The 12,166-nt window shown below is 40.4% G+C and overlaps 1 pseudogene; it reads left to right on the forward strand.

The window, feature by feature from the left end:
• LOC124098528 (dnaJ homolog subfamily B member 6-like) overlaps positions 1 to 7,584 on the forward strand; it is a 62,532-nt pseudogene extending 54,948 nt beyond the window's left edge.
• The last annotated feature ends 4,582 nt before the right edge of the window (positions 7,585 to 12,166 follow it).

A 12,166-nucleotide genomic window follows, 5' to 3' on the forward strand; every position in this document is an offset into this window, starting at 1 on the left:
CAGGGAAGAAATCCAGTGTGACCTGAATCATGGCAGGGGATTGGGACTTCTCCTTGACCAGGGATAGGTCACTAATCCTCTTGCTCTTGCTCCTCTAGCCTGGCCTCTGTCACCCACTGCTTTTCACTGGAACACCAAGGGAGACATTGGGGTAGACTTGGACAAAGCATGTTTTCTAGAGGATTCTGAAAGTGAAAGCGCTCTGAAACTGACAACCAAAGGCAGGCTGCAAAGTCCCCTGGGAAAAACACAGTGGGGACTGGGGAAGGATACAAAATCTACAACTCTGGGCTTCCCTACTGACACAAAGCAAAGACAGAATGACAGGCTCAGATTTTAGGGAAGGAAAGTCCTATATGTCTGTATTCTGAGCCTCCTGTGTGACACAAAGGTGGGATTCTGATTTAGGACACCTGTGTTCTCTATGAGGGTGCCGGAATGTGTCTGTTTCCCTTATATGCTGTTGGTGGGAATGTAAATTAGCCCCACCACTATGGAAAATGGTAAGGAGTTTCCTCAGGAACTAAAGGTAGTGCTACCTACCACATGATCCAGTTATACCACTCTTCTCTGTGTACCTGTGAAGGAATCAAAGTCAGCATAGTACAGACACAGCTGCATACCCATGTTTGTCCCAGCACTGTTCACAAAAGCCAAGTTATGGAATCAGCCTAGGTGCCTATTAACAGATAAATTCATCAAAAGAAAAATGTAGTAAGTATATGTGTACAGTAGAGTTTTATTTACCATAAAAAGGAAGGAAATGTGATTTGCAGGAAAATGGATGAAACTTGAAAACATCATGTTAAGCAAAATAAATCTCAGAAAAACAAGGATCTCATGATTTCTTTCATATGTGAAATCTAGAGAATAATAAAAAGTGACATAAAATTTGAAGATGAACTAATTGGGAAGGTAATGGAGAGGGAAAAGTATAAGGGGGCAAGAATGTGTTACAGGTAGAGTGGATTCAGTTAGAGTACTTTACATGCATGTATGAAATTGCTACAATTAAATAATTTTTTGCATACTTACTATGCACTCATAATTATGTAAAAACAAATTTTAAAGAATGTTCTTTCCATGGGCTGTGTATTATAATTTAGTGGTAGTGTGCTTGCCTCATATGCGCAAGGTCCTGGGTTAATCCCCAGCATCACAAAAATAAAAATAAAAATTTTGTTTTCCAGTTTCTTCACCACTCAGTATTACCAGTCTGGTACTCTCATAGAGAACATAGGTGTCCTAAATCTGAGCAGCTGAGCTCTTTTCCAACTTCTTGTGCTTAGGCTGTGGAACTGGTTTATAAGCAGTCCTACTTCTCATGGGCAATGTGACAGAAACAGAGACTGAATCAAAATGGCTCAGGACCTCAAGTTATCAAGCTGATAACTGTCTTTTTTCAAATTAATGAAAATTAGTTTTCTCTCCTGAGTGCCTGAATTAGGGTGAGGCAAAACATTTATCAGGCACACTTTCTTAGGTGCTACCCCTCCATTTACATGACCCCGAGAATGAGGGCTTTAAAAAATTTTCATTGGAGATGCCATGCCATTTTTAAAATAACACCTATATTTTCTGGCACATGCCTATAATCCCAGCAGCTAGGGAGACAGAGATAGGAGGATCTAGAGTTCAAACCCAGTCTCAGCAAATTAGCAAGACCCTGACTCAATTAAAAAATGAAAATGTCTGGGGATGTAGTTCAGTGGTTAGGTGTCCCTGGCTTTATTCCCTGTATACAAAAATAAATAAATGAATAAACAAGCAATTAAACAGATAAATAATGCTTGTTAAAAGGTGAATATGCATACCATAATATTGATAAGAGAAGGAATCTGAGACATTCTAAATACAGTTACCAGCAGGATGGAGGAAAGAAAGATAAGAGTTTAACTGATAGTTTCAAGGTAAACCAAAATAAAATAAAATAAAATAAATAACTGCAGTGTATTTTTTTCCCATGTTTTTAAGATAAGCCATCCTGATAAAATTTTATTGTGCTTATAGACTCAACCAACCAAGAGGCTACAGAAACATGTCTCTGCTGACTCTCTTCCTATCCCAGGTTATATCCCTCTTCTCTGTATCCATTGTAGACTTAATGAAAGTAATATTCACCTCCTGCTCCCAGGATTTTTATGACAAAATATCCTTAGATCCAATGGACATTTCTAGCTGCTACCTGGTAATGCTGCTAGTGACTTAGGGAATTTGCCCTAGGACCAGGCTAGCAACATGCACAGCTTGATAAACCCATGTATTTCAGAGATTTCTCCATCTCAAAATTATGATTTAACAATATTCACCCCTTTAAATCCTACAATTCAGGATATTCACAGAACTGTACAACTGTCACCACTGTCTGAGTCCAGAACATTTGCATCACTTCAAATACAAATGGGATACTCATTTATAATTATTCTCCATTCCCTCCTCCCTCTTCCCCAAGCTCTGGCAATGACTAATCTGTATTTTTCTCTATGTATTTGCCTATTGAGAGCATTTCATATAAGGAATCATTCAATATGAGATATTTTGTTTATTTCCTTCTTTTACTAACCTGATATTTTCTTTTTTTTTTTTCACTTTCACTTTTCTTTTTTTTTTTAATTTTTTATTGTGGGTTGTTCAAAACATTACAAATTTCTTGACATATCATATTCCACACTTTGATTCAAGTGGGTTATGAACTCCCACCTTCACCCCATACACAGATTGCAGATTCACATCAGTTACACATCCATTGATTTACAAATTGCCATACTAGTGTCTGTTGTGCTCCCCTGCCTTTCCCATCATCCACCCTCCCCCCTCCCCACCTCTCCCCTCCCCTCCCCTCCTCTCTCTCTACCCCCTCCACTGTATAACCCTGAGGGTCTCCTTCCATTACCATGCAATTTCCCTTCTCTCTCCCTTTCCCTCCCACCTCTCATCCCTGTTAAATGTTAATCTTCTTCTCCTGTTCTTCGTCCCTACTCTGTTCTTAGTTACTTTCCTTATATCAAAGAAGACATTTGGCATTTGTTTTTTAGGGATTGGCTAGCTTCACTTAGCATAATCTGCTCTAATGCCATCCATTTCCCTGTAAATTCTATGATTTTGTCATTTTTTAATGCAGAGTAATACTCCATTGTGTATAAATGCCACATTTTTTTTATCCATTCGTCTATTGAAGGGCATCTAGGTTGGTTCCACAGTCTTGCTATTGTGAACTGTGCTGCTATGAACATCGATGTAGCAGTGTCCCTGTAGCATGCTCTTTTTAGGTCTTTAGGGAATAGACCAAGAAGGGGAATAGCTGGGTCAAATGGTGGCTCCATTCCCAGCTTTCCAAGAAATCTCCATACTGCTTTCCAAATTGGCTGCACCAATCTGCAGTCCCACCAGCAATGTACAAGTGTACCCTTTTCCCTACATCCTCGCCAGCACTTGTTGTTGTTTGACTTCCTAATGGCTGCCAATCTTACTGGAGTGAGATGGTATCTTAGGGTGGTTTTGATTTGCATTTCTCTGACAGCTAGAGATGTTGAGCATTTTTTCATGTACTTGTTGATTGACTGTATGTCCTCCTCTGAGAAGTGTCTGTTCAGGTCCTTGGCCCATTTGTTGATTGGGTTGTTTGTTCTCTTATTGTCTAATTTTTTGAGTTCTTTGTATACTCTGGATATTAGGGCTCTATCTGAAGTGTGAGGAGTAAAGATTTTTTCCCAGGATGTAGGCTCCCTATTTACCTCTCTTATTGTTTCTTTTGCTGAGAAAAAACTTTTTAGTTTGAGTAAGTCCCATTTGTTGATTCTAGTTATTAACTTTTGTGCTATGCTAACCTGATATTTTCAAGGTTTATCCTCGTTGGTTCAAGGTATGGGCATTTATCTCTTTTTGTGTTGGAAAAATATCCATAATAATATTGAGTGCATATATGTTCCTTTTTAAATTTCATCAATTGGTAGGCAAGTGAGTCCTTTTCATCATCTGTCTGTTAAGAATAATGTTGTTTTGAACATTTGTGTAAAATTTTTGTGTAGACATATTTTCTTGAATTTACCTTGAATATAGACCTAAGTATGAAATTTCTTGTTCATATGATAACTCTGTATTTAACTTCCGGTGGAACTACCAAACTAATTTGCAAAACTGCTGCACAAATCTAAATGCCCACTAGGAATGAGAGTTTCAGTTTCTTCATGATATTGTCTGTTTGTTGCTATTCTAATGGGCATGATGAGATGTTTCACTAAAGCTTTCACAATTGTATTTCCCCGATGCATCATGATATCTAGATTCTTCTCATGTTCTTATTGATCTATTAAATATCTTTCTCAAAGAAATGCCCATTCAAATGCTTTTGCCTAGTTTTAATTTGGGTCAGTATTTAATTTACTACTGAGTTTTTGAACACCAAATTTTTAACTACAGGAGTTCTGGTTACTTCCTCATCTCTGGGTGAGTTCTAAATTTTCCCAGGGTTAAAATATTTATCCACTACATAACATGTCAGATGACTGACTGTACCATCTCTGTGAGACAGAGACTGATGGACCCATCTTTTCCCCACTCATGCACCTGGGATGCCCTTCCTAGAGTGGGCGTCTCTTTTTCTACCAACTTTACATGTTATAGAAGCTACTTCTTTCACATTTCCTATTTAAGCTGTCTTAACTGGACTTGAAATAACTATATTTGATAGATTAACTACAGACTCTTTCAGGATTGAGCAGTTCTGCAGACTGAAAACACCCTTCTTCTGGGTTCAAACTTCATTTGTTTCTTTTTCTGAGAATGACATGTTCTAATCGTAGCCCCTGAGATTAACGATGACCTGATGTTTGAGCCATTTAGATGCCTCTGCACCAGTTGTACTGTGTACCAGGTCTTAGTCCAACTTCTGTTGCTAATAACACAATAACAGACTGTGTTTGCTTTGAAAAAATAAGGGCAGTTTACTTTGGGTCACATTTCTGATAAGGGATCAAGTGTTCTTATCTGGTTATGACCTACTTGCTGACAGAGTCCCAGTGCAATGCAAATATCAGAGAAATAGCCCCATTATAAATGATCCATTCATTTTTGGCCAAGTTGCAATTGCAATTCAGGGGAGAAAGAATGGTCTTTTCCTCATATGCAAGTACAAAATATATATAATTACAAAATCTAATAATAATATTTCTTATATGTGATGATAAAAATACAATGAGAAAACAAAAATACCTGATAATTAAAATTCTGTAAAATTATAAAAGAAGGAACCTGAAAATCCAATGCATGCCTCAGTTTGGAGCACTTATACTCCTTCTCTCTTTGGGTGTGTATCCTGCTCTATTGTTTGCTTCCTTTGAATAAATCTTGTTGCTTTCCTAAATCATTTTCTACTTGTTTGTCTGCCGGGTTTCTGTTCTCATGACTAAAAGGCTCAGGGGTTACTCCAGTTGAACTGGGCTAACTGGGCTGCATGAAATAACCACAAGAGACACAAATACCTTTTTCATTGGGGTCACTGTGCTGGCTCCCGTGACCTTAAGTGTCCACAGAAAGAGAGAGAGCGAGAGCACACACTGACCCCTTTTATTGAGAAGAAACTATTCAAATGAGGCAAGGGGTCAGGTTTCAGGGGACTGAGTCTATCTTCATGATGTCCACTGTCAGCAGATTGACTGACACCTGGGTAGGCCACGCTTAAGGGCACAGTAAGAGAAGGGGACATACACAAGGCACTTCCATGGAAGATTCTATCCTAAACAGGGCAAGGGCTTATATTACAAAGGAACAGGTGGCATAGCTTCACCCATGGGGCTGTAGCAAGACACAGCCATGCACGAGACACTGACCCTTGAACCCAAGAAGGATAGGGAAAACTCTGCCACATTTCTGTGACTGAAGGCCTCAGCACCAGTCAGGGAGTGTAACTCAGTCACGTGTGAGGTTGTTCTCCCACATTTGTCTTTGATGGATCCTGAAACTTCTTTCTGTGGTGTAAGTCAAGAACCTGCCTGAGCTGAGTTGAGGTCCCCTCCTACCTGCTGGGGATATTCTTGAGGCTTATCCTGTGACAGTTGCATGATTTCTGAAAGTATGTGAGTGGAGTGATGTACAGAAAGTTAAACAAAGGGATTTCAAAGGAGGAATGTTTTGTGTGTAATAAAATTCTCGTTATCTTGATGGTGGTGATGGTTTTACTGGAGAATAAAATGTTGAAATTCATGAGATTATACATTTAAAGGCTTATCATGTCAATTATACTTAATAAAATTTTAAGAACATGTTTTAAAAATTAGAGAAAAAATGAATTAAAAACTTTCAGTTACAAGGTTTGGGGTTCTGTGGATTTGGTTTTTTTTTTTTTTTTTGCCAGATCCACTTGCCTGTCTCCTCTAAGTGCTTGGAATGTGTGTCCCCTAAAATGAATGTGGTCTAAGGGGGGACATGGTCTAGCTTGGTACATTTTGAGTGAAAGCTGTATTATAAATGGCTTGTATACCAGGTTGTGAACTGTGAGTCCAAAATAAGAGCCAGAGAAGACACTGTGCAGCTCAGTTCATAAAAAATAAGTCAGGCCCCTGTTAGTAGTGTGAATGGTAGTGTCCATGGGAGTGAAAATTGGCACAACATTTTGGAGACCAGCTTGGGAGAAGCTTCAAAATGTACCCAACTTTTATCTCCACAACACCATTTTCAGCAATATATCTTTTAAAATAGAAAGGATATGAGAAAATATTTAGCATATTTATTACGGTCTAGCACCTAATACAGATCATTGTAATCATCCAAGCTGTCTATAAGTAATTTATAGATGATGAAAAATAAGGAGGAACAGAGAGGAAAGTGGAGGAGCCATGAAGAGAGCTAGGAGGTCCACTGCTCCCTTTTGTCCTTCCTGCTGCCTGCGCCAGAGACTTCAAATATGTGCCAACTATTTGTTAAAACAATGTGTTGGTAGGAAGTTCCAGGTGTGCAGAGACATGACTCACCCAAGGGGATCCAGAAGGCATGTCAGAAACTGGCACTAATGTGTGGCATCCAGATAAAAACCCTGAGAATAAAGAGGACCCAGAGAGCAAATTCCAACAAGTGACTGAGACACACGAGGAATTTTTCAGATGCTAAAAATGAGACATGTATGTCAAATGTGGTAAAGAAGGACATGGTGGAAATCATTTTCATAATCCATTTGAATTTGAATTTATAGTCCTGAATCCAGAAGATGACTTCAGGCAATATTTTGGTGGAAGGGACCCATTTTTGTTATATTTGTTTGAAGGCCATTTGAGAATTTTGTGGGGAACAAAAAGGCTGCCTTGGAAAAAAGAGGCCATGTTGTGCCTGTTATTTTCTCTGCTTTTAGGAGATTAACACTCTTTGGACGTGGATTTTTCTGGGTATGATACAGACTATATTTCACTTGGCTTTCTAGGTCGGGGGGCCTCATTCATTTGCTTCCATGTCACTTGGAGTCATGGGATGGGCAACTTCAAATTCATATCAACTCCTGCAAAACTAATAAATGACATGATAATCACTACAAAGAGATTTGTCAAGAATGGTGAAGAAAAAGTAGAAGTTAGAGAAGATGGCCACAGTTCCTAATGAGCAATGAGAAGGAGTAGCTGCAAAGCTAGGATAACAAGTCATTAATTAAAAACAGAAATGTGAAACTATCACCAGCACCATGTGAGGATTAACAGGAACTCTTTTTGGAAGATGTTGTTATAGGGCACTGGCTTGCTGAGAGGCTGAGGGAGTCTCAGAGTCCCCTCTTCAAACCCCAACTCTTACAATTGTGCCAGAAAGATTTAAGACATGTCTCTCAGAGTAACAGGTGTGAGTTCATTAGAAGGGACAGAAAAAGGGAAAAGAATACACTGTCTTGTGAGGGGGTTCCTCTCAGGAAAGAAGGGTGGCACTCTTCTCTTGCCATCCCAAGGAAGTTTAAAAAATCCCACCCAGTTCCACCTCTTGAGTTTTCACTGAAAACAGGATGACATCAGATTTTAAAGTCCCCACCATGACAACTCGAGGTCACTTTAGTACAGAAGTCATGGTTAGGGGGAATGATCCTTATCTCCCTGAGTTTTGCAAACTGGTCTTTATAAGGATCACAAATATTCCCCTTCAGGGAACCTTTATTAGCATTTCCTGCCTGTATTTCTCCTACAGAAAACAGATAGTATTCTGAGGAATGTGACATATTCTGACAACTTAGGCCAGACAAAACTGGAGGCAAATTGCTTTTTAAAAAATAAAGCACTTGGAAGTTGGTACCATGCACACACATAATAGAATTATTCCCTTAACGTCATGATCCCACTGCTCACATCTCTCTGTTCCCTATCAACTTCAAACAAACATAGTTGTAGTGTAATTATACCTAATGTGTTTATAAGCATCTCATCAGAGGCCCTGCTGCTCCAGGAATCCCTGAGAAGCTCCTGAGAATGCCCACATTATTGGGCATAGCCTGGGAGGTGTGGTATGTAGGAATTGTCAGAGCCACTCAGAAGTACCCAAATGCTCCAAATGGGCCAAACCTTCTTTGATTTACACCTTACATAATGCTCAGTATTGACATTTACAAACCACCTGCTGCATGAATTTGAACCTCTAAAATTTAAATTAATGCAAGGTATTCAGAAGGGAGAAGGACTTATGAATAGGAGTCATACCTCTACATGGAGAAGAGAACCCACCATGGGATTTGCCCAGTGGAGAAAAGGAAAGGTGGCCAGCACCAAATCTTGTCCTGTTCTGCTTCCCCTGGACCTTCTGTTCACTGTGATATCTAAGTCCACATTCCAACATAGTCAGCCCTGGTTTCCCCAAAAGCGCCAGTCATTCCTAAACGGTAAAGATAAACTTTGAGTTTATACTTTTCTCTTTATCCAACAAAGGAAAAATTGAACTTTATTTAGTCATCTTTTCTGGATTTTTCTAGACTCTGAAATTGTCACATGTGTTTTTTTTCTATCTGGAAAAAGTCAGGTCCAGACAACACCACATCTCCTCCTGCACACACTGATTACCCAACTCCAGGCTCCTATACAAGTGGATGGTGAGCTGTCACACAGTCTATAGACTTTTTTTCTTATAAACACACCAAGATTCTCTGCAAATATTTGTGTCTCTCCATTCCCTGTAATCTTATGGGAAATAGTAAAACAGCAGTAAGAATGCCTGTTAGCATCATGGATTTTTTAAAAGAATTACTTGCTCTAAACTTGTTTCAGATGTTTATCTTTTAATTTCAAAAAATTCAAACCCATTGGTTATATTTATATTATATCCATGTAATGTATATACCCACATATACACAATGTGCAGTGATGTAGCACATGTCACTGTAAGTGGAAAACTAGTTGGAGAGGAGAGACAAATATCTGCTTGTTGAATAGGCAGATCAAATACCTGCCTGTTGAAGAGGAAGAGATGAGCGATCCTCTGAACAGGAATGGAGGCATGCTTCTGGGGATGGAACAGAAGAAATAGCAAAGGTCACTGCTTCAGTATCCCTGTTTGCCACCACACAACAGGCCAACTGCCTGCCAGGGAGCTGTCTTAAAGTCCTCTGAGATTTACATTCATTCCACTCATACAGAAGGAAGAAAGAGAGAGAGAAGGCTTCCACTTGTACCTTCCCTTCTCCTCATCACCTGGGCCTTCACACATACAGCGTTACAGTGACAGCTTCCCAGACACTAACTCTATCCTCAGCCTCTCCTAATTCTCTTAAGTAGCTATGGCAGATCTCATATTTGTCTTGTGGCAAAGACTGTTGATCTCATAGGAGAAACCAGGTAAATCAGAGAGCCCCTATTTTAGCATCCTGTGCAGTGAAAAAACTCAGGCTAAACCCCAGACCTACCAAATGAGAACTTGCATTTTCACAAAAGCCCAGGAGAATCATGGTTAAGTTTCCTAGGGTTGCCACAACAAAGCAGCACAGACTAGATGCTGGCTTAGGTAACAAAATTTTCTCTTCTCAAAGTTCTTGAGGCTGGAAGTCTGAGATCAAGGTGTTCACAGGGTTCCTTCTAAAGGCTGTGAGGTAGGATCTTTTCCATGCTTCTCTCCTAGGCTTGTAGCCTTCCTGATGTGTCTATACATGGTCTTCCCTTTCTATTGTTCTATGTCCAATTTTCTCTCCTTAAAAAGACAGAAGTTATACTGGATGAGAATCCATCCTGCTGACGTTATTTAAACTTAATCACCTCTCTAAAGACCTTATGTCCAAATACAGTCACTTCCTGAGGTACTACAAACTAGACTTCAACATATGAATGCTGGGGGGCACAACTAAGCCCATAGGGATTCAAATGTCCATTAATGTTTGGAAAACAGACTTGCTCAACCCCTACCTTCTCTTCCAAGATTCATGTTCATTAATTATTGGCTCCACACTGGGCTGTTGCTTCAGCATAAAGGAAAGTATTCTGATGTATTTGGAATTCTCTCATAGGCCTCATCAATATTTGTTCTGACCAACAATTCCACTATGAGACACTCTACATACACAGGCTCACTGAAGACAAATGGTATTTAGCCAGTACTATAGTTTGAGCATTCTCTCTCTGAAATCTTGAGATTTTCCAAATTCCAAAACTATTTAAGCATCAATATGTTACCACAAATCTGATGATTCAATGTACATAAATACTCTTCCATTGCTTTTAGGTGGATAGACTTGAGCTCAGCTGGAAACCACACAGGGACCTATTGCTCAGGGCTCATAATGGCAAGATGGGTCATTGGGAATTTCACAGGGACACAAAGTAACCATACTCAGTTTTTCCCCACTTGGGACAAGTCTGTGACCTGGTGTGCACATGTCTACATGGCCCACTTTAAATTCAGTTTAAGAATCATCTGTATTGTATGTGTCTCCTGAAAGCATGAAATTAAAATCAAACTACTGAAAAAAGAACAGTTTGCCACCTAGTATACCTCTATCTGTGGTTTGGCTATGAACAGTCCCCCAGAGGCCTAGGTGTCTAAGATTTGCTCCCCATCCTTGTAAAATTGGAGTTTCAACAAGTGATGGAAATTTTTTCTTTTCTTTCCTTTATATTATTTCATTTTTATTTAAAGTCTCTCAAGAGGACTTTCCTCAGGCCTGCACTGGGTGGCTCAGTCCTTGAAAGAGCTTCGAGACTCACCCCCATCTGGATGACCTGATGGTGGCAAAGACCCGTGGGACCCAGCACCCAGTGGACTTCAGGCCTTCTGGCACAATCCTGCCCTTCCCAGCAAAAGCGGCTTCTAAGAGCTTGGAGACTTTGGGTGGTGGCAGATGGGGCCTGAGAGGCGTGGCGTGATGGGCGTGGCATGATGGGCGTGGCGTGAGGGGCATCATATGAGAGTCTTGGCATGAGGTGGATGGTTCTGAATTCCTGGAGGGCGGCCAGAGGTTTTGAGGGCCAAGAAGGTGAGTGGACCCCCGTGAGCTCTGCCACGCACTAGGCAGGAGAGCTGGGCAGACCAGGGCCCTTGGTGACCACTCTGTGCTGGCTCCCAGGGACTGCACCTTGTCGCACAAGGCAAAGGCCTTAACTGCCCTGGAAGGTGAGTGAAGACCCTGAGGAAGGTTGGTGGAGCTCTTAGGCGACCCTTGGTCGGTGCCTCTTCCTTCTACCCTAAAGGACAGGGAAACGTACAGTGGCCAATGGGAGATGCCCACTCCCTTTGGGAAGAGTTAGTGGCCCCTTTGTAGGAGGCCTGTGTATATAATGGGAAAAGGCTACTCACAAGTTGCCCCCAAGCTTTTAAAAGCTTTGCTACGTCTGGACATTCCAGATGTCAGGAGGTTGCCGAGATATGACAGAGCAAGAAAATAACGTCTTATAAATGGCCATTTGTTTCAAAAACTGCGGAATGTTTTCAGGAGTGACTTTAAAATGGAGTTGTTAGACCACCTCTAGGAGCCACACGTGTCCACATTGGGTCAGTGGGATAGAGGACATGGAGAATACTTTAACCCTGAGAAGGAGGAGGAGGTCCTGTGCCAGACTGGTTATAAGCAAAACACATTGGTACGGCAAACATTGTATTGTGTGCACATGTTATTCCTCAATACTGCTTATATAGTTAACAATGCTAAGTACTTTAAAAAACATCTAGACTTTTCTCAGATGCCCAAATTGCGTTAAAAGTAGAAGTGGTAAAACATAACACATTT

Source organism: Marmota monax, unplaced genomic scaffold (assembly GCF_021218885.2).
Source record: "Marmota monax isolate L192 unplaced genomic scaffold, Marmota_monax_Labrador192_F-V1.1 WCK01_AAM20220418_F8-fsc00029, whole genome shotgun sequence".
NCBI classification, from domain to species: Eukaryota; Metazoa; Chordata; class Mammalia; order Rodentia; family Sciuridae; genus Marmota; species Marmota monax.